General features: G+C 44.5%; 1 protein-coding gene and 2 long non-coding RNA genes across 3 annotated transcripts in view; 2 read left to right on the top strand and 1 right to left on the bottom strand.

Annotated features, from left to right (window-relative positions):
- smim7 (small integral membrane protein 7) overlaps positions 1-23,100 on the bottom strand; it is a 303,536-nt gene that overhangs the window by 42,051 nt on the left and 238,385 nt on the right. The gene's annotated exons all lie outside the window — the stretch shown is intronic.
- LOC130100929 (uncharacterized) lies at positions 11,112-11,438 on the top strand. The gene is made up of 2 exons (XR_008808937.1): positions 11,112-11,338; positions 11,392-11,438. It is a non-coding gene; the product is annotated as an uncharacterized LOC130100929 (long non-coding RNA).
- LOC130100930 (uncharacterized) lies at positions 12,040-12,413 on the top strand. Its single transcript, XR_008808938.1, has 2 exons — positions 12,040-12,327; positions 12,367-12,413. It is a non-coding gene; the product is annotated as an uncharacterized LOC130100930 (long non-coding RNA).

Below are 23,100 nucleotides of genomic sequence, written 5' to 3'. Positions count from 1 at the left end.
TCTTTAAACCGCAGTGGAAGAAGCATTGATAGCACCACAAAATCAAGGAAACTTTATCTTTGTTATCAAAGTGATTGTGCAAGACCAAGCCCTCCACAAAACTGTGAAGGACAGCCGGTAAGCGCCATATTGGCCATGGTTGGCTAGATTGACTTAAGCAGTGAAGTGCTAATGATGCTCTGGGAAAACACAGACTCTAACTCTTGTTGACTTTGATGGGTCTTATTGCAGTGGTATTTATTACTTCAAATGTTGTTTGGTTTTATCAAACAAGTGGGGTATAGAGGAAAGTAAGAAAGCCAAATTCATTGTTTGACAAAGAATGTGATTGAAATGGTTAAAAGTAATTTAAACATTGTAGAAATCTTAATAAACCAAGTGGGGGGAAAGGGTATTTGGCTACAGATACTTGGTTAAAAGATAAGATACATTTTGAAAAGTAAAAAACTGATTTGTTTGGAATAACATATCTAGTTGTGTAGCTACAATGATACCTTATAATAATTCTTTACTAGGAAAATGCGGCTTAAAATTAATGATTAGAAAGTAAATTGAATTTTTTACTACTAAACATATTTTGTATTGCATTTGGCTAAAATGTGAATTTGGCTAAAAATGTACTGATTCTGATCATTTGATTTAAAATGATGGGTATTTATTTGGATAACATTTGTTTAAAAAATGGAAACCTTGTAACTTATAATGGCAATAATGTGTTTTAATGTGAATAGATTTGTTTATTTAATTTGGCTGTCAACTCAGATAATAACTTGTATTTTTCATCTCTCTTTTGAGGTTTTTCACCTGTTTACTGCGCACCAAAGAATGGTTAATAAAAGACAAACAACTGATCCCATGGCTGTTTATTGAGTGAAATCCAGTTAAGATCTTCATGTGGAGGGACTGTCCTTTTCAAGTGGGGAATTGCACAAGAAATAAGTCACAACTTGACACCTAGTTTGAGCGGCTGAAAATGTCATTATTGCAGCAATGAGCCTGTTGTATAACACGCACACCTGCATACAAACGCCGACACACACAAAACTGTGATGACGCTCTCTTATCTGCTTGCGCTAATGTAGTTCTCCCTGTGGCCCAGTGGCGGAACCCGAAGCCTTCGCGCGAGAGACCCGTGTTTGATCCCGGCTCTCGCAGCAGATAAAAATTTAGTCTCGCCGCGGCCAGACTTCCACCGAAACTTTTCGCTCGTTCAGTTCCAGAAAATGCGACTGTTCCAGTGTATTTTGCAGTAAACAAGCTGGTACCACGGCCCGCTTGCCTGCACATAAAGGCCGTTTCCACGGCGACCCAGAAAAATCATGTAATCATTGTATTTCTGGTTCTCCGGCCACAGCCGATGGTGTTATAAGTGTAATAAAATGCTCACAGCCCAGTGTTCATTTCTACACACAAACACAGCCCGCCACGGTACAGGGCTCGCACAAATGAAATCGACGCATGTCAATTGTGCATTAAATGTAGTGAATGTGCCCACAACCCAGTGCCCACAAACACTACCACGGTTTCTGTAAAACGAAACCAACACAAGTCTTCCTAGCCTCCTAGGAAATCGACGGTGTTTCAGTCTCGCCGTGGCCAGACTTCCACTGAAATTTTCGCTCGTTCAGTTCCAGAAAATGTGACTGTTCCAGTGTATTTTGCAGTAAGCAAGCCAGTACCATGCCCGCTTGCCTGCACACAAATGCTGTTCCCACGGCGACCCAGATAAATCACATAAACGGTGTATTTTCTGGTATTCCGGCCACAGCCGATGGTGTTATGAGTGTATTGAAAATGCCCACAACCCAGGGCTCATTTCTACACACAAACACAGCCCGCAAAAATGCAGGGCTCGCACAAACAAAATCGCCTCATGTCGATTGTGCACTAAATGTAGTGAATGTGCCTACGTCTCAGTGCCCACAAACACTACACACCACATGTCCCACGGGTTCTGTACAAAACGAAACCAACACGCATTCAGTCAGCTCAGGCCGACGGTGTTTTTCAGTGCAGTAAATGTGCCCGCTGTCCTGCGCCCACATTCACTCACAGACATGTTAAGCCCCACGGGGCTCGCCCCGCTCTCTCTCCCTCAGCAAACTGCTATATGGGTTTTGAGCGCGGCCAGGCTGCCCGCCGTGATCGGCGCGCCCCCCGCCTCACACACTGTAAACACAGTGTCTGCGTTACAGCACGCCGGAGCTCCCTTGCCGTCACTATGTCTCGGCCAGAGCCCAGATCTCATTCTACCCCTAGCTATTCACGTGAAAGTGTGGGCACAGCTTCCTGGGGTATCAGAATGGGTGCTGAACACTATAAAAAGAGGCTATTCGCTACAGTTCGCTCGACGTCCCCGCCGTTATACGGCGCGCGTCGAGACGACGGTGAAAAACGAAGAATCTCATCTACTTCGAGCCGAGATAGCGAAACTACTGAGCAAAGGTGCTATAGAACCTTTATCTCAAGCTCAGAGTAAAGGGGGCCTACACAGCAGATATTTTCTGGTACCGAAAAAAGATGGAGGTCTCAGACCCATTTTAGATCTGCGACAGCTGAACAGAGCGCTTGTGAACGCCAGTTCAGAATGCTTACGACCAGGAAAATCCTCGCGCAAGTGCGCCACGGGGACTGGTTTATGTCAATAGATCTGAAAGACGCCTATTTCCAAATACAAATAGCGTCCCATCACAGGCGATTCTTGAGATTCGCTTTCGAGGGCCAGGCATATCAATACACAGTCTTGCCGTTCGGCCTGTCCCTAGCACCTCATACATTCACGAAGTGCATGGACGCGGCGCTCGCACCCCTGAGACTTCAGGGCATGCGAGTCCTGAACTACTTGGACGATTGGCTGATTCTAGCTCGATCACGATCGGAGCTCATAGAACACAGGGCCGCATTACTCGAGCACCTCGAGGAGCTGGGCCTCACAGTCAATTGGGCGAGGAGCTCACTGTCTCCTAGTCAGAAAATGTCCTTTCTGGGAACAGTGTTAGACTCGCTATCCATGACGGCACGCCTGTCACCAGAGCGCGGACTAAATATTCAGCGCGTCGCGAAATCCTTCCGCCACGGCTTGATAGTTCCGCTCAAAAGGTTTCAGAAAATGATGGGGCTGATGGCCTCAGCGGCCTCTGTACTCCAGTTGGGCTTGCTTCGCATGCGCCCACTGCAGATGTGGCTGAAAGCGCGGGTTCCACCCAGGGCATGGACAGCGGGTCTGTTTCGCCTCAGGGTCGACCTACAGTGTGTTTCAGCTCTGGAACCTTGGAAAATAACCGACTGGTATCAGTCAGGTGTGAGTCTGGGGACCGCTTCGAGTGTGAAGGTGGTGTCTACGGACGCCTCCACCTCGGGGTGGGGAGCGCTGCTCTAGGGGAGACCGCTAGCTGGCCTGTGGTCAGAACGGGAAAAGCTCCTTCACATAAACTGCTTGGAGATGATAGCAGTCTACAAAGCGCTACGGCGTTTTTGTCCCCAGGTAACAGGCCACCACGTCTTGGTCCGGTCGGACAACATGTCAGTGGTGGCATACATAAATTGCCAGGGCGGCGTCAGGTCACGAAACCTTCACAGGCTGACGGAACGCCTCCTGGTCTGGGCTCAGCACAACCTGCTCTCACTGAGAGCAGCGCACGTGCCTGGTCACCTGAATGTGGGACCAGACAGACTGTCCAGGAACAATGTTCCAGCAGGGGAGTGGTCGCTGCACCCGCAGACGGTCCAGCTGCTGTGGAGAACGTTCGGCAGAGCACAGGTGGACCTATTCGCGTCCCACGAAAACGCTCATTGCCCGAAGTTTTTCTCGAAAAGCAAGGACGCGCTGGCTCATGTTTGGCCCCGCTGCCCCCTATATGCTTTTCCTCCTGTCTCGCTCCTGCCTCAGGTGTTGGAACGAATCAGGGAAAACGGATGCCCAGTGCTGCTCGTAGCTCCGCTCTGGACAAACCAGACGTGGTTCCCTGCCTTGATGCAGCTGACCAGCACTGCCCCATGGCCTGTACCATTGAGGAGAGACCTCCTCTCTCAGGCGGAGGGCTCGATTTGGCACCCTCGCCCAGAGCTGTGGTCCCTGCACGCATGGGCCATCAATGGGTACCCGCTAGCCTCCCAGAAGGAGTGTTAAACACGATCGCGCAGGCTAGAGCTCCGTCTACCAGGCGGCTCTACTCCTCGAAATGGTCTGTTTTCTCTGCATGGTGTCAAGCCCAGAGCTTTTCACCTGTGGAATGCGGGGTTTCGGAAGTGCTTTCCTTCCTTCAAGAGCTACTGGATAAGGGCAGGACCCCATCCACGCTCAAAGTATATGTGGCGGCCATAGCAACGTTTGCAAAACCGGTGTCTGGCCAGTCGCTGGGGAAGAACGACTTAGTCGTGCGTTTCCTTAGGGGAGCTCGGAGGCTAAACCCTCCCAGGCCCCCTTCAGTCCCGACGTGGGACCTTTCCACGGTCCTGGAGGCCATGAAAGGCGCCCCGTTCGAACCAATCCAGCTGGTGGACATGAAACACCTGTCGTTCAAAACAGTGTTTCTCATGGCTCTCGCTTCAGTGAAGCGCATAGGGGACTTGCAGGCGCTTTCAGTAAGCGCGTCATGTATGGAGTTTGGGCCTAATGCCTCGAAGGTTATTCTCAAACCTAAGCACGGGTATGTGCCGAAATCCCTCAATACACCGTTTAGGGCCCAGGTAATTTCCCTGTCCGCCCTTCCGGTTCTCAATGAGGACGAGGGTCTCCTTTGCCCCGTCAGGGCATTAAGAGCTTATGTGTCGCGCTCGTCTGTTTTCAGACAGACTGAGCAGCTTTTCATTTTGTTTGGCGGGCACTCCAAGGGACTTGCCGCCTCAAAACAGAGCCTATCCAGATGGATAGTGGATGCCATTGCGCTCGCTTACACTGCAAAGGGCCTGCAGTGCCCCTTGGGTGTCAGAGCGCACTCCACGAGAGGCGTGGCCTCTTCGTGGGCATGGTCTAGCGGGGTTTCCCTGCAAGATATCTGTACGGCCGCGGGCTGGGCCTCGCCGTCTACATTTATAAAATACTATAACCTGGAGGTACCCGCCTTACAAGCTAAGCTTTTGGCGGTCTAAAATTCAGTGCTATCTGCCCCGCTGTGCGGCCCAGATGCTGAGTTTACTGCAGCCCCATGAGTGTTGACACACGTATGGCCACCCAGATCAGACTGAAAGCTTTCACCCTGGCTGCGCGTTTTATTGTCATATGATAGCCCCGCTGGGTGCTATTTTATAAGGAATGACGCTTCCAGCCTCTCTTCCTCCACTCTATGTGAGTTTATGGTGATTATGCACTATATGAGCCCTGGGCTTCGGCCCCTGGGACTTTGGTGTTGGATCCCTGTACGCACGGCGTGTTGCATTGTGTTCCCCTAGCGTAAGCTATTACGCAGTACGAGAGATACTCTCGTAAGAGAACGTACTCTGTTACTAACGTAACCTCGGTTCTCTCTAGAGAGGGAACGAGTACTGCGTATCTTGCCGTGCTTGGAATACGCTCTGGTTCGCTTCGGCGATGAAAACCAGCTTGTACCAGCCTAACGAGCATATTTATAGAGTGAGACCACGCCCTTTCTGGCGGGACGTGACGATATGGGCGCGAGTTGCCCCCATTGGTCATTACGTCACGCAGAGTCTCTCTCGATAGGCTGCTGCATTTGCCGCAAGAGCAGCCAATAGGCGCGCGAGCTGTATCGCCTGTGTCTGCTTGCTGCTGCAAAGCGTTTTACATTAATAAAAAATTAAGGATAATTTTTGGCTTCAATATCTCGTGGAAAAGAGGTTTTCCCCGAGCGTAAGCTATTACGCAGTACTCGTTCCCTCTCTAGAGAGAACCGAGGTTACGTTAGTAACCGAGTACGTTCTTTCTCTCTGGTTGGAGATAAATGATGGCGAGCTGAATTACTACGGTTGGGATCCGATCATCTGCGCAGCATCCACTGAACAGCCAACCTATTGGTCTGGTAGGAAGGTTGTCCACAGCCTGTCCCCCACACACTTCTCCATAGACTAGCGCTTCAGTCCCTCATGTATATCTTTTCCTTTGATGAACAATAACCTATGGATTAATCAACATAAACTTTCATAAAAACCCTTGTGGGTTGTTGCGTGTGTCTTGAAGAACGTCAACATCGTGGGGATAATTTTCTTTTCTTTTTGATCTTTCTTGTTTTGTATGTGGTATTTGTTGTAATCTTTATCATTGTATCTTACTTGAACAATAACCACAAAAGTGCACTTAACTATAACCGATTCAGCTGCAGTCTGTCAATATTTTGAGTTTGTCTATTTCTTTCATTATCTATGGTTGTAATTATGTTTGTTTAATTATTTTTCAATATATGGTACAAGTACCAAATTTAACTTCCTGTTTCTGTGTTGTTACTGACCACCAGCTCCTGTAGTCGAATTTAGATTTCTATGATTTTGAACAAAATTGATCTATTTAAGTTAGTCTAGCTAATATTGATTATAGATTAATATCAGCTAGCAAGGCCCAAACACACATTACAGGAATATAAAGTTAGAGATATACCCAAACTAAATGTTTTTCTATTCATTGTATTTCTTTTTTTTCTTTCTACAATTGTTTTTCATTTTAGAACTGGTGATAAGTCCTTCTATGAAGGTCTCTTCTTTGCTCCTGACAATGATGTGGCCTCTTTCGTTGAGAAGCTGCAATCAGGCATGAGAGTGGTAAGACTGAATGAAATGTACACATTCACCAGCCAAACTATTATCATATATCATGTTTGGCTCACTTTTGTCTTCACTTTCCACTTTAGTCTATATTATTATTACCACAACACACAGGTGCTGCAGGTGTGTCAGCTGCACCTCCTTAATGTCCACCACATCTCGGGTTCTTTTGTCAGTTTGAGATGACTCAAGCTTTGTAGCATGCCATGTTTTCCTGCTGATAGTACCCATTTAAACTTTGGGTACATAGGGGTCATGAAGTTATGAACAAGGCTGTGGAATTATAGATATTATCAGAGGGAAAATTGTGCTGTTAAAACAGCCTCACGCCACCATCAGCAGCCTAAACAAAGATTTAAAGCAGTGTTTCTCAACCAGTGGGTCGCGACCCACTAGTGGGTCGTTGTTCGTTCTATAGGGGGTCGCGAGACTTTCTCTGTGTTAACCGGCACAGCCAATAAGTGGGCTTCACAAAAGGCTCATTGCAACAGGCTACGTTTACATGCAACCAAATTCAAATAATCCGTTAGTAAACGCATTGACGGTTCAATCGGACTAAAAAGCCTTCATGTAAACACCTTAATCGATCCGATTGAGCTCGATCCGAATAAGATTTCAATTCGATTGAAAGGGGTGGTTTATTCCTTTTCTAATCCAACTGGGAGGACATAAACGCTTGATCGGATTGAAAACCGAAACTAAAGGACTGCGCATAGCATAATGATGTATGACGCGCTGAACGAGCTGTTCTTCCTTTTGAGTAAATGTCGTATAAATGAGCGTACCATCATTCTAAAATTCTCCTTTCACTCAGCGTCTGTGAAGTGGAGCAGGACAACATCCCACCAGTCCTTGTTTCAGACTCTCATTCACAGACGACTGGTTTTGGGTGCTGGGCATTTTTACTGCGTGCATAAGCAGCACGGGCACGGCACAACGGTTCATGCTCATTGTCTCCAAATTATGACCAGCAATGGATAAATATTAAGTCTGCTGTTTAAAACAAATAAAGAACCAATGTAAGAGAATAGTTAGTATGCGCAAACAGCGGGAAACTCTGTATATTCGTGCAGTGTGCGCATGTCAAAAACATAAAATTCGATTTGAATCTTGTGACATAAAAAACGCGCACATTAACCCTAGCGTTCACGTCTTCAAACAACACGAGCGCTGTCTTGCTCTCTATCCCTCGCGCATATTAATCAAAATCAATTGACACGATAGTAAAAGGTTGGAAGACCGCACTTTCACGTGGAGCATTTGGAGATTTTTAGAGATTAGAGACTCTAGGAACAACATCTCAATGAACAACATCTCAACACTAAATTATAAAGGCCTGTCTCATGTAGACGCCTGTCTCAAATACAAGCCGGTGCAGTTCGACGATTTGGGAAAATAAAGTTTTATGGTATCTTTGTGAGTCGGGATTTTCAACAGTGACTGCAACGAAAACAAAAAGCATGACAACAGTTTGTGTGCGACACTAGTCACACTTTTCCAAATTCTACCAAGTCTGGATATGATCAGAGCGGCAGTCTCAAGGCTATCACATTAACGTGAGTAAAAAAATCAGTTTGCCTCATAGTCTGCCTAATTATTGAAAATGTTTGTGTGTTTTCGTGATTATCATTAATTATAATAAGCATATAGGCCTGCGTTGTAGCCTATAGATCTAAAGACTAAAGAGGCATTTCAGTTATTCTTGATTTATTTAGTGGGTCATATGACTGGCATACAAAAGAAAAGTGGGTCGCAGTAGGCAAAAGGTTGAGAAACCCTGATTTAAAGCATTTATTTTATTGTTTACATTTCTTTAAAAAAATTACCAAATTTGAAAGGTGAGACTTTGTTTAATATGTTGAAAGCTGCAGTCCGCAGCTTTTCCTCTTTGTCGCCATCTCTGTTTAAAGTCTGCAATTGCAGTCATTCGCGGAATTATTAATTTTACGTGAGTTGTACATCGCCATGAAACAGCGCGGATGAACACAATGTTGTGAGGAGAGTGCGCGTCGCGGCTGTCGGTCACAGCGCCGGTGTGGATAACGTTACTGGCATTCAGAATCACACAATCTACTTTTTGGAAGTACAGGATGACCAACATAAGAATTTTCACCGGAAAATGTCATCTGAACAAGTAACATTCACTTTTGTTCAGATCAACTAACTTACAGGGAAAATGCATTGATTGCACTGCAGTAAATCGCGCTGATTAAATCTAACGATCGCTTATCATGTCGAACCGTGCAAATTATACTTTGTTCTCAAATTGTTAATGTTAACAACATCAGCTTTGCGTGACTACATTTAATGTGTTTTATGATTACCTGTAGTTCAGAATTCATATTCTACATAATAGCTAAACGAGAAAGGCACAACAAAGGAAAATCCATAACTGTATGAATTAAGCAAACAATTTTGGTACTGTTACACGATTGAACTATTGAAATGTCTTACTTGTCCAGCAGAAAAAAGCGTCTCTTCTTCCGTTTTGAACCCCTTCAAAACACGGAGTTCACGCACCAAACGCCCTGCCTATGTTCCTTGTGTTCACATGAGACGGTTGCTGTCTTTCTCTAGCCACTTTAAATCCGAAGTACGAAGTCTTTTGGGTTTTATAACGGGTGAATCTCCAGTTGACACTGATGATTGTCGTTTGGATCTTTCTGGATCCGCCATAAGTTCAATTATGTAAAGTGCTGCGAGAAAAGGCATCTCTACTCTCCCCAACGTCAACATCCTCACGCGCAGTATAGCTAGCCGAAACTCCTTCTTTATGTGTACGGATGTGACGTAATGACGCAAAGACATGCTCGAATTTCCCGCGGAAACCCACCAGTACCACTGGAAATAAAATCATTATTACAAGCTAACCGTTTTGAATCGAGCTACGGCAAGCAGATAGTTTTGAACACTGGCTGAATATGTTTTTTTTTAAATAATTATTTTGGATTATTTTTAACTTGAAAAAAGTTACGGACAGCAGCTTTAATATCAAAAGTAACCGAAAAGTAACCTGGTCTGTCCTGTCTGTCAGCGATGTATTTTTCACTGCGTGATAATATTTTTTACAGTCTGTGGTGAGAACATGGTGTGTGTGTGTGTGAGCGGCGTGGCTTGTCGGACATAGCGACAGTAGCTAAGGAGGGCGGGTCTTTGCGAACGGTCAATTATGATTTGTACTTCTTGAATTTTACTGCAGAAAGCCAATTCTGTCCAAAGTCAATTACACTAACTTACTTCTCCATTCTGATGTTCAGTTTTAACTTCAACAAATGCAGACAAAATGCACTGAGTAGATAGCATGTGAGGATATTTGCAATAACGAACATGTCAATAGGTGTAATATTTTGTCTATTAAATGTATGTCTGCATATATTGCAAGATGTCTGTTTCCTTTGTTTGTGTAATTGTGTTTTAGACACTTGAAGAGCCACCTGTGGCAACTCAACATGGGTAGCAGCAAAGGAAGTTTCAAAAAAAGCTAGTGATCGTCTAGATGAGGAAGGCATGGAGATCGCTGTGTGCCGGCATGGCTTTTTCTTGAGGGGACTCAATATGTACCGTGTCGAAGTATTCGCCTACCCACTTTATCTACAGCAGGACCTGGCAAGCCGCCATAGCATACATTTTTTTTGCACGGATCATATGTGCAGATACTGGCCCTATCTGCAGCGGGTGGCGGGCCAGTTTAGGGAGTTTGGGCGGCTCCTCAACATGAAGCCGCTTCTTTCGGTGCTCCACGCCAAAGCCCACTCTGCAAAGTGTGAAGTAAGCAACACCCATGTATTACACAGACATTTTCATTTCATCATTTGCATAATTGTTTCATTTTGTCAAAAAATCACAACATGTTGCAGATCCAATGGAGTGGGAAATACCAACCTGGAGCGGGTAATACCCTTGGTGAAGAGGTACAATGGTCTCTGATATATACAGCATGTGTAATGAATCAAATAATACTAATAGATACAATAGACCCCTTCAATGTTTGTAGACATCGAACATCTAGGTTGTGTGAGCGTGCAGGATGGGGTCAGAAAAACGGCGCGGCTAATAGACCGGCATGTCTGTGCCACCACAAGAACGGGCAAAGTACCATAATAAACTTGTTTTAGCTAATGGCGATTGTCTGCCTGATCCCGAGCTCCTAAAAGAATGGGTAGACAACGTTAGCAAGTGGCCAGATATTCACTGGCCCGCCATATACAACTATTTGGTGGACAAGCCGAGTGTTTACACACGTGAAAAACTAAGAGCGTACAAATCGCTAGACGTTTATAATTACGTAGTCTGTGGGCATGTCCAGACGGTTTTATATAGCTATATAGGCTGACAACTGACTGTTTTCTTTGCCAATGCCAGAAGCCAAGCATCGATTAGTGGTAACTGTCTGTGGTGAGCAGGACGGCCGAGGGACGTGAGAGAACGTCGCGAGGCCGGTGGTGCGATTGCTAATGAGCAGCACCTGTGAAGCACACCGGTCTCGCATCTCTCACGGAGGAGCGGAAGCATAAAGGGAGAGCGACGGGGTGGATGATAGAGAGAGGAACAGGCCTGCTTTTGTTTGTATTTTGTTATATTTTATTTTGGTAGCCAGCAGTCGTCCGTGAGGGGCTGCTGGCAGGTATTTATATTTTATTTTCGGTAGCCAGCAGTTCCGTGAGGGACTGCTGGCAGGTATTTTGTTTGTTTATTTTATTTAAATAAAGTTTTATTTGATTGTTCTCCGGTTCCCGCCTCCTTCTTCCCTGAACATTGCTACACTGGTGCCGAAACCCGGGAAGAGGGAGGAACGCGCTGTCAGAGAGTCCTCGCCGCTGTGGGGAATCCGCGGTGCCATCGAGCATGGTGCGCGAGTCGCCGGACTGGCGGCCATGTACGCTCGAGGCGGTGCGCTGGAGTGAGTTGCCGGGGGGGCGGTCGAGCTCGCTGCCGGCCGCCTGGGAGTTGGAGGGGCGGCTGCCGTCCGGGAGGGAGCGGGGGAGTCGCCGCCGCTTGCCGTGGGCCGGAGCCTGCTGCCGTCCACCAGAAAAGGGGAGGAGCAGGGAGCAGGGGACTCCTACCGTCTGCCCTAGAGCCCAAGGAGCCGTCGCCGTCCACCGGGCGGCGGAGGAGCGTTGAGCCGTCCACCGAGGGCTACCCAGCGTCATCGCCAGGCACCGCGGAGGAGATCGCCCAGCTGGTGGGGGACCAGTTGACAGCGCGTTGTGGGAACCGGACCAAGTTTTTTTTTTTTTTTCTCCCCTCTCTCGATCTGTCGCTCCTCATGCTTCCGTCTCCGTTTCCCTCGGCTTGTCGATCCATACCCCCAGGGATCGGGGGGGGGGGAGTAGGCACAGTCTCGGGTGTACCCCCCGGCCTGTGAGGGGTGATGGGGGTATGTGGTGAGCAGGACGGCCGAGGGACGTGAGAGAACATCGCGAGGCCGGTGGTGCGATTGCTAATGAGCAGCACCTGTGAAGCACACCAGTCTCGCATCTCTCACGGAGGAGCGGAAGCATAAAGGGGGAGCGACGGGGTGGATGATAGAGAGAGGAACAGGCCTGCTTTTGTTTGTATTTTGTTATATTTTATTTTGGTAGCCAGCAGTCGTCCGTGAGGGGCTGCTGGCAGGTATTTATATTTTATTTTCGGTAGCGGGACTGCTGGCAGGTATTTTGTTTGTTTATTTTATTTAAATAAAGTTTTATTTAATTGTTCTCCGGTTCCCGCCTCCTTCTTCCCTGAACATTGCTACACTGTCGTTTCACATGTGTTCTGTTGTATTTCTTGAATGTAACGTTATTTTGTTGTCTGTATAGGCCTACAGATGCACTTTTTCTTGTTTCTATGCAGATGCACATACATTTTTAGGACATTAACAATTCCATTACATTATCCAGTAGCTTAAATAAAACAAGTGACAGTAAAAACACAAGCCTCTTTGATCGTTGCAATTTCCCAGTCTGCCTGTTTAATAGCTAGGCAGCCACAGATGTCGTCTATTTTTTTTTTTTTACGGATGAGATCCTGCCGGAATTCTGAAAAACTTGACTCCACAACTGGTGCGATTTTCACAGTCCACGACGCAACAAGTAAGCATTTTTTTCTTGACGAGAAATACTCTGGTTAACACACAATTCAATGGGATGGAATGAACTTTTCTGACCCCGACATGCGCACTGCGAACAGCGAATTTTCCTGTGACGTCAACCGTGAAGGGGTCTATAGGTTTTGAGTTTATACCAGTTTTGCGCTCTTTCAATTTTCATAGGTGGAACAAGTAAATAGCTTCCTCTCCAAGGTGGCTTTGACTACCAAGTACATGACAAAAGCTGGTAAGTATTATCGTGTAGAACATGAAAAAATGTACAGTGGAATCCTCCATCTATACACTCAATATCTGCTGTTTCAGTAGCTTACACTTGATCACAGGCCAAAAAACATCACACAATCAGTTCACTATTCTCCATTGTTTCATTATTCACAGTTCTACAGACCATCACCCACAGGTAGCCTACTAGGGATCTACTGTACACAAGTTTGGCCAAACAATAGCTGTACCTCATATCCAAGAAATAGCATTGTAATTAGTATTAGTTGTTGTGTAAATATGTGTTTGAATTGCTTTACAGCCAGGATGGACATAATCACTATATACGTGATTGGGTGGAACCAGAGGAAAACAGAAACCTTGCACATCACACTCAGTCAACGATATCACAAGGTCTACACAAAAATCCTAACCGAAATAACCTTCTAGTCAGAATATGCTGCATTATGTTCATGTAGTGTCTTTTTGGTTATTTATTGTTTTGGGGTTTTTTTGTGGATTGCTATTCTTTTTGTAGGTGGTACAGAAAAAACAGATAGAGGAACAAAAACTCAATGAACTGATGGCACAGCTGAACTGCACACCAGAAACACAAGACCAGTGGGTGACAGATGTGAAAGAGTGGGCACTAAGAGGTACGACAACAATGCTAATAACCACTCAATTCCATCCAACCTTTTAATGCGCATTGGAACTATTCATATAAGAAATCCCGGTTGGAAACCCGTGAAATGCACATAATAACTTCTAATGCCCATAGATAATTGATTTGCTAGATGGGGGTGAATTAACTCTTGATGCGCATAAGGTATGATGGGAATTAATTTGATGTAAACAGTTTATTTGCATACATTCACATTTGTTGTATTGTGACACATCATGTTTTAATGGCACAGCTGGGTAAACGTCTTTAAGAAAAAGTAATTCTTAATGCACATAACACATGGATGGAAAAGCAAGCAGATGCACGTTTTCTTAAGCCACTATTTCATGAATGCGCATACAATATGCAAATGAGTTTCTTGACGAGAAATACTCTGGTTAACACACAATTCAATGGGATGGAATGAACTTTTCTGACCCCGACATGCGCACTGCGAACAGCGAATTTTCCTGTGACGTCAACCGTGAAGGGGTCTATAGGTTTTGAGTTTATACCAGTTTTGCGCTCTTTCAATTTTCATAGGTGGAACAAGTAAATAGCTTCCTCTCCAAGGTGGCTTTGACTACCAAGTACATGACAAAAGCTGGTAAGTATTATCGTGTAGAACATGAAAAAATGTACAGTGGAATCCTCCATCTATACACTCAATATCTGCTGTTTCAGTAGCTTACACTTGATCACAGGCCAAAAAACATCACACAATCAGTTCACTATTCTCCATTGTTTCATTATTCACAGTCCTACAGACCATCACCCACAGGTAGCCTACTAGGGATCTACTGTACACAAGTTTGGCCAAACAATAGCTGTACCTCATATCCAAGAAATAGCATTGTAATTAGTATTAGTTGTTGTGTAAATATGTGTTTGAATTGCTTTACAGCCAGGATGGACATAATCACTATATACGTGATTGGGTGGAACCAGAGGAAAACAGAAACCTTGCACATCACACTCAGTCAACGATATCACAAGGTCTACACAAAAATCCTAACCGAAATAACCTTCTAGTCAGAATATGCTGCATTATGTTCATGTAGTGTCTTTTTGGTTATTTATTGTTTTTGGGTTTTTTTGTGGATTGCTATTCTTTTTGTAGGTGGTACAGAAAAAACAGATAGAGGAACAAAAACTCAATGAACTGATGGCACAGCTGAACTGCACACCAGAAACACAAGACCAGTGGGTGACAGATGTGAAAGAGTGGGCACTAAGAGGTACGACAACAATGCTAATAACCACTCAATTCCATCCAACCTTTTAATGCGCATTGGAACTATTCATATAAGAAATCCCGGTTGGAAACCCGTGAAATGCACATAATAACTTCTAATGCCCATAGATAATTGATTTGCTAGATGGGGGTGAATTAACTCTTGATGCGCATAAGGTATGATGGGAATTAATTTGATGTAAACAGTTTATTTGCATACATTCACATTTGTTGTATTGTGACACATCATGTTTTAATGGCACAGCTGGGTAAACGTCTTTAAGAAAAAGTAATTCTTAATGCACATAACACATGGATGGAAAAGCAAGCAGATGCACGTTTTCTTAAGCCACTATTTCATGAATGCGCATACAATATGCAAATGAGTTAGATGCTAACACAACTATAGGTGATGGAAGCAGATGATTAAAGGGCCTTTTCAAGGGCATTTTCAGGGTAACAAGAAAAACATAATTTTCCATCTTAGGCAAAGGTAAAGGAAGCCTGGAGAAACAGCAGAGCAAAATCGAGGGACTGTTTCTCAGTTTGCAGCAGAGGAGGAAAGATCTACATTCTCGTAACGGTCTGTATAATGTTAGCTCCAAAATGGCCTACACCATTTTAGGATTCCCCTGTCTCATCCACGTCATGTCAGCGAAGAAGATTTTCATATCAATAAGGTTGATGTGATCGTTATGGATATGTTTTCTTGCACACTCATGTTGCAGGCAATAGTACCAAAAAACTTAGGGAAAGACGGCGGATATCCACACTTAAAGACAACCTGATAGAAGCAACAGTACAACAGTTCAACAGTACAACAGTTGCAACGGTACAACAGTTCATCGGACCAGAAAATTGACCCTGAGGAGGCAACCAGTGGAAGAGGAGGCTACATCTGGCCCTGGGAGGAAGAACCAAACGGTCAGACCCGACAATTTTTTTCCCCTTAAACACAGTTGAACTTTTACATTGACAGCGGTTTGAAGTTGAAGTTGCATTATGATTACAAGAGAAGGGATCAGTTTGTAATCAGCGTAAACTGTTACTTGTTTCCATTTTTATGTTTTGTCTACTGCTGGGATTGGATTAGATGTCAAAAGAAAGATGTTTGACCAGGTGATGCTTGTGAGTAGACTGGAGGAAGAAAAAGACATCCTCCTTTGTGAGATGACCCAGCATTGTCGTAACTTGCTGAGAAAAGTTGAGGAGTTGCAAACTGTCATTGACACCGGAAGCCATTTAAGTAAGTACTCAAATAACATTTTCTCGCTCACACTGAATTCATGAATGATGGTAAACTGCATACCAGTGCTTTGTCATGTCATTTTTATTTTTCAAATAAAATATATTCTGCGATCTCTTGTAAGGCTGCTCACAGACGCTGTCCAAGGAGGAAAGCAGAGGCCTAAGATGTGCTCTGCGTGGCAGATTACATCACGCTACACATCACCTGCAAGAAGTCAAGAGACAGTACACCTTGATCTTCAGGGATCAACTTGACAATGACTACTTCCATTACACAGAAGATGACCATACAAATGAAGACAGCAGTGAGGAGGAGGAAGACGAGGTGGATGAATTTACAGAAGAAGAGGAAGAAACAGCAGAAGACTGACTTGCAATATATAGATCGGTAGAGATCACTCACTCACACCACACACACTCACTCACTCACTCACACCACTCACTCACACCACACACACTCACTCACTCACACCACACACACTCACTCACACCACACACACTCACTCACACCACACCACACACACTCACTCACACCACACACACATTTACTTACACACTCATCCACTCACATCACACACTCATCCACTCACAGCACACACGCACACTCACACACCCACACCCACACACACACACACACTACACACTCTCACACCACACACACCACACTCACTCACTCCACTCACACACACCACACACACTCACTCACACCACTCACTCACATCACACACACTCACTCACACCACACACACTCTCACTCACACCACACACACTCACTCACACCACTCACTCACTCACACCACACACACTCACTCACTCACACCACACATACTCATCCACTCACATCACACACTCATCCACTCACAGCACACACGCACACTCACCCACACACACACACCCCACACACACCACACTCACTCACTCCACTCACACACACAACTCATACACCACACACACACACACACACACACACCACACTCACTCCACTCACACACACCACTCACACACACACACACTCACACACCACACACCCTCTCACACCACACACGCACGCACGCACACACACACACACCACACTCACTCACTCCACTCACACACACAACTCATACACCACACACACACACACACACACACACACCACACTCACTCACTCAGTCCACTCACACACACCACTCACACACACACACACACACACACACACTCACACTCATACACCACACACTCTCACACCACACACACACACCACACTCACTCACTCACACACACACACAACTCATATACCACACACACACACACACACACACACACACACACACACACTCTCACACACACACACACACAACTCATACACCACACACACACACTCACTCACTCACTCACTCATACACCACACACACCGTGTGGTTTACAGTTTGCCGCTGTGGTATATCATGGCAATCACCAATGATTTTTAGCTATGCATGTATGCTCTACATGTAAGGAGCACAGTAGAACACAGAGCACAGGCACCAATAAGGATGATATTTTATACATTATCTGTGTATGACATATCTGGTTTCAATAAAAGTGTTATTATTTCACTGTTACATTTCATTGTGTGTCACTTTGGACAAAGTACGATGTATAACAGTTGATGAAGTAGTTAGTATTACGGCCGTTTCACACCGCAAGCATCAGCGGCGCGTGAGCAGCACGTGTTTTTTTTTTGGGGTGCATGTTACAGTAATCAATGAGTGCGTTCACACCGCTAGCAGCAGTGAAGCGGGGGTTTCGGCGGCGAGTCTATTTTTGCTGCGCTGCTCACGCTCAATTAAAGTGAAATATCACTTTTGATGGACAAAATTATGATTTCACACAAAAAGTGCCCAAAACGCACAGAATTTGCATGTCTACTGTGTTTTAAAGAACTGCAGTATGTCAGAAAAGGAATGAAGACTCAAAAATTTTGTAGAAAATGTATACCCATTAAAGTTGTTTTTAATTATTCAGTTTGGGCTTTGAACAAATTTAGTCTGACCAACTTCTCAAAACAAATTTAACAAAAGTCTTTGCAAAGATATGCTTATGAGAGCCGCTGTAAAAATAACGCTTCCAGTGTGAATACTCATTTTATAGTTTTAAACTGCAACAGAGTATACACCTTCCAGGAAGTTAACATTTGTCAATGGAGAGTGGCCAGACTCTTTTTGAAAATTAAACGAAGTACTAGAGTCTGGTAGGACCAGGCTAACCTGTCTTGGCCACTGCCTGGAAATCATCCTAAGGGTCTGCTCCAAAACCACCTCAGTTTGGAATACTAAAATGACAGTGGAATAATACATTTTGAGTACTTAAAAACATCTGACTGTTAACTTCACTTTACAAGTTTTGTTTTATTTTTATTAGAGATCTCAATACAAGGAAATGTCCACACTTTCATTGATATTGATACAGTGGTGTGTACACAGAACATAGGCCCATTTTCAGACAATATTCAATCAATGTTTTCTTCCTCTGGCAAAGTTTTCACATTCCACAACTTTCAAGGAGCAGACATCTTTAGGACTCACATCCTGGTCAGCGTGAGGGGAGAAATATTTTGAGACCAGGCCTTAAAATTAATTTCATACTCTTACAAAATATTTGTACTTCTCAGGTTACAAATGCATGTTTTAGTTGAATATAGTTTTATTCAGTTGACATGTTTTGGAAAGTCTGACACATCGCCTACACATCCATCCAGGAAAACAGAGTCACTTCAGTCAGACAGGTGTCACCTCACACAACATAAAATCTCATAATGCTCTGGACTGCCCTGGGAATGGGGTCCGGTACTGTTTATGTTTATTTAGATACAGGGGACGATGACCAACTATTTCTCAAATCTGACATCTCTGGCTGCTACTGTTTTGTCAAAGGGCAAAACAAAGGTCAGGGAGAGAGAGTTGTTTGAGGTAGGCTCACATATTTTGTGTCACATATCACATGCCAAATTTCATCAGGCCATACATGCCACCTATATTTAAGTGTGCAAAATGTACACCTTGCTAGTATGTGTTTATCCAGGGCTGCTGAATTGTTTGTTGTATTTATTATACAATCTGTTGGACATATTCCTTATCAATGTTGACCCATAAACTTCAACAGCAGTTGCTGATTTCCCCACTGCATCTCCCACTCCACCACAGCTGAAAGATGGTCTACAGGGCATTTGTAGTAAATTTGGGGCCAGAATAGGACAGTCAAGTAATTGTTATGTTCAAGAAACTGATTTGAAATGATTCAAGTCTTGGCATACTATCCTGCTGTGTCACCCCCCCCCACAACACCACATCCAGCAGCATGACCCATTGAGACTACATATGATAAAATATATAATTTAAGACATTTTTGATCCTATTGTCCGAAATAAAGACTCATCAAACCAGGCAGTGTATTATCGGCTGACTGATTTTTATCTGCCAGTGAGAGTTTTTGACAGTTTCCTGTTCTTATCTGTCAGAAATGACACTTGGTGAAGAGTTAATAGGCCTAATAGGCCACCTGTGTCACGGTAGACGTTTTCTCTGTTTCCTTCTAGTCTCGTGTTTATGTTGTTGTATGAATGCACGTGTGTGAGGGGTGTGTCTGTATGACATCACTTGATCCGCTCCAGCTGCTCATCATCACATCACCAGCTGCAGTTGATCATCACCACACTATTTATACTCACCGTCATTCTCTCATCTTTGTCAGATCGTTGTTTCATGTGGTTCGTGTTGGTGTTCCGGTGTCCAGTTCCTGTGTCCAGTTCCTGCCTTGTGTTCCTGTTCTTCGTCTGGATTCGAGTTCTACGTTTGTCTCACCATCGTCTCTTCACCGCACCACTTCAAGCATCCTGACCATCTAGTCCCTGCGCCACCAGCCCACCCGTATCTCTGAACTGTCGTCTGTCCTCGAATTAATAAAAGTGTTACTTGCATCTTTGCTTCCGCCTTTTGATTGTGACAACCTGCCTTGAGGTTGAATGTTTGGTGCACATATCTTTTTAGACAAATCTGACCTCTCACAAAAAGCTCACTGGATATTTTTGTTTTCATAAAAGTGGTTTCTCTGAGCCCTAGAGTTAAATAGCATGGCATAACATTTGCCATGTGTGAACTACAAATTTTCAGACTACCCTGTATGGTACAAACAACTGTCCTAGTCAAAACTTAAACCGTTTTTCTTTCCTATCCTCCTATTCCTGAGGCTCATTTTGAACTTGATTATCCTCACCATGCCTAATTGACTCAAAGTTGCTACTAGCATGTGATATGCTAACTGAATATTTCAGTTATTTAGCTGTTTAACAGCTGTACATATTTAGTCTATGTTGCTATATTGCTGACTGTGTTTATATTGAAGGGGATAACGCCAAATTTTACATCACTAGCTACTTCTGTTTGTTTTTCCCAGGATGTGTTCAAATATTGATGTTACAAAACTTTAAAGGTGCACTGAAAGATCTGAGAGGTGCACTAATGTATGATTGCTTACTACACTCCTGCTTAATATGCTCCTTGTGTTATAAATGTTGTCCATACCTATATGTGACACAGATGTAGAGCATAGGCCTACATAACTACAAAGCAAACATAGCTAGCAAGCTAGCGTAATGATATTTATCAGTGTGGCAAAGCTATCATTTTGGTAAAAGTTATTAATATCAGTCGTGTTAACAGGCTAAAATGAATCTTTCAATGTGATTAAAAACATGAGTATCAGGGTCCCTCACACTGAAACTTTTTATTTAGGTAGGGTGTTGAGTGGCAGAGACAGTCACAAGGACAGGATATTCAGGCACAAAAAAAGTTCAACAGGAGAAGTAAGATGTTGAGGAAAATTACTCATCCATAGACATCAGAAATAGGGCAGTATACAACAGTTTCTCTAGTCATACATACACCATGGTATTAGATAAGGTAAGATAAACATGTATTGCCAAGCAACAATGTTGGCAGGATAGGATAGAAGAGGGTAGGTTCTTTATTGTCTCACAGGGGATCATCTTTTCGACACATTTAGTCTTATTTACATAGGAGTCGATCATAAAAGACTTCACACAACACTGTTAACATACTATAGACATAACAAACATGAAGATTAATTCAACATGGAGACATCTTACAAAAACAAAATACAAAACGAATACAAAGATAACAACCCCTTCCCATACAATACAAATAACATGCATAGATGTTGATAAAGTGCTATTCTGACTGAGGGGAGGATTGGAAATGTTAAGAGTTTGCGTGGATCCAAAGTGGTGGCTGGGGAGGAGTCATCCCAGTAGAACTAGGCTAAGAGGTGAGGACAAGTGTAGGGTTTTGTATCCAGGTGTTGTCTTTGGCAGGTGTACTGACAAAAGAGCTGAGTTGGACGCAAGAGTTGTCTGCTCAAAAGTAATTATAGTCCATAACTAACAAAACTAGAGCAAAACACTGCCAAGGTCCCTCCACCGAGCTTGACATTGTTGCCCCAGGCATTCACAGATGCTTGAAGAGTCGTGGATCAAACACCGCCACTGCTCCTCCACATCTCTCCATCACCTTCATTAGCTCTGGATCGTTTTATATCTCCGCAGGAGCCTGTAAAACAGCATAAAATCATAAAAAATATAACTAAACCACAGTCATGAATGTGTCCATCTAGATGTGTCCGGTGTCGGTCTGTCTGTGTGCGTCTGCCTGTCTGTGTGCGTCCGTCTGTGTCTGCCTGTCTGTCTGTGTGCGTCCGTCTGTCTGTCTGTGTGCGTCCGTCTGTGTGTCTGTGTGCGTCCGTCTGTCTGTGTCTGTCTGTCTGTCTGTGTCCGTCCGTGTGTCTGTCTGTCTGTGTCTGTCTGTCTGTCTGTCTGTGTCCGTCTGTCTGTGTCCGTCTGTCTGTGTCCGTCTGTCTGTGTCCGTCTGTCTGTGTCTGTCCGTCTGTTGTGTCCGTCTGTTGTGTCCGTATGTCTGTCTGCCTGTCTGTGTGCGTCCGTCTGTCTGTGTCTGCCTGTCTGTCTGTGTGCGTCCGTCTGTCTGTCTGTGTGCGTCCGTCTGTGTGTCTGTGTGCGTCCGTCTGTCTGTGTCTGTCTGTCTGTCTGTGTCCGTCCGTGTGTCTGTCTGTCTGTGTCTGTCTGTCTGTGTCCGTCTGTCTGTGTCCGTCTGTCTGTGTCTGTCCGTCTGTTGTGTCCGTCTGTTGTGTCCGTATGTCTGTCTGCCTGTCTGTGTGCGTCCGTCTGTCTGTGTCTGTCTGTGTGCGTCCGTCTGTCTGTCTGCCTTGTCTGTCTGTGTGCGTCCGTCTGTCTGTCTGTCTGTGTGCATCCGTCTGTCTGTGTCCGTTTGTCTGTGTGCGCCCGTCTGTCTGTCTGACTGTCTGTGTGCATCCGTCTGTCTGTGTCTTGTCTGCGTCTGTCTATGTCTTGTCTGTGTGCGTCTGTCTGTGTGCGTCCGTCTGTGTGCGTCCGTCTGTGTGCGTCCGTCTGTGTGCGTCCGTCTGTCTGCGTCCGTCTGTCTGTCTGTGCCTGTTTGTGTCTGTGCCTGTCTGTGTCTGTGTCTTGTCTGCGTCTGTGTGCGTCCGTCTGTCGGTGTCTTGTCTGTCTGTGTCTGGCTGTGTGCGTCTGTCTGTCTGTGTGTGTTGGGGCCAGGGGGATAATTCATCGATGATGTAAAATGATTGATTGATTGATTGATCTTTATTAATCCTGATAGGGAAACTGGTTTGCCACCAACCATACAGCCATCAAACACAATACACAACTAACAGACAGATAAATAAATAATTCTGCATTAGGAAACTAATAGACCCTGATTAGGAGACACAATTTGAAAAAAGATTCAATTTCACAGTTCAATAAAAAATAAAATAAAAAAAACACTATAAAAGACAAAAGTTGGCTAATATTCAACAATTAACAGTGTTCATTAAAATATCTGACCGCTGCGGGAACAAAAGACCTTCTCATGCGCTCGC

The sequence above is a fragment of the Rhinichthys klamathensis genome, unplaced genomic scaffold, assembly GCF_029890125.1.
Source record: "Rhinichthys klamathensis goyatoka isolate OS25496 unplaced genomic scaffold, OSU_Roscu_1.1 h1tg000249l_1, whole genome shotgun sequence".
Lineage (NCBI taxonomy): Eukaryota > Metazoa > Chordata > Actinopteri > Cypriniformes > Leuciscidae > Rhinichthys > Rhinichthys klamathensis.
Note: the sequence above shows the minus strand (reverse complement) of the source record. Positions and strands in the feature narration are given on the sequence as shown.